We start from the raw sequence: 310 nt of genomic DNA, 5'->3' as shown, positions 1-310 counted from the left end.
AAACGAATTCTTCGGGGATAGAGTTGGAAATGCCTGGCTCTATAACCCCGAATTACTGAAGCCGTCCCGATACCTGGACGCATTAAAATTAAGAACCAATACGTGTGGAACCAGAGTAGCACTCCGCAGGACTAAAAGAGACATAGATGTGAACTGCCGGAGGTGCGGCGTCCAGGTTGAAACCCTAGGACATATTCTGGGACTGTGTACGCATACAAAAAGCAAAAGAATAAAAAGACACAATGAGATTTGCGAGCTCATTGCGGACAATGTATCGAAAAAGTTCGCGATATTCAGGGAGCCGGAGTTG

This window comes from Apis cerana, unplaced genomic scaffold, assembly GCF_029169275.1.
Source record: "Apis cerana isolate GH-2021 unplaced genomic scaffold, AcerK_1.0 scaffold1_AcerK, whole genome shotgun sequence".
Lineage (NCBI taxonomy): Eukaryota > Metazoa > Arthropoda > Insecta > Hymenoptera > Apidae > Apis > Apis cerana.
Note: the sequence above shows the minus strand (reverse complement) of the source record.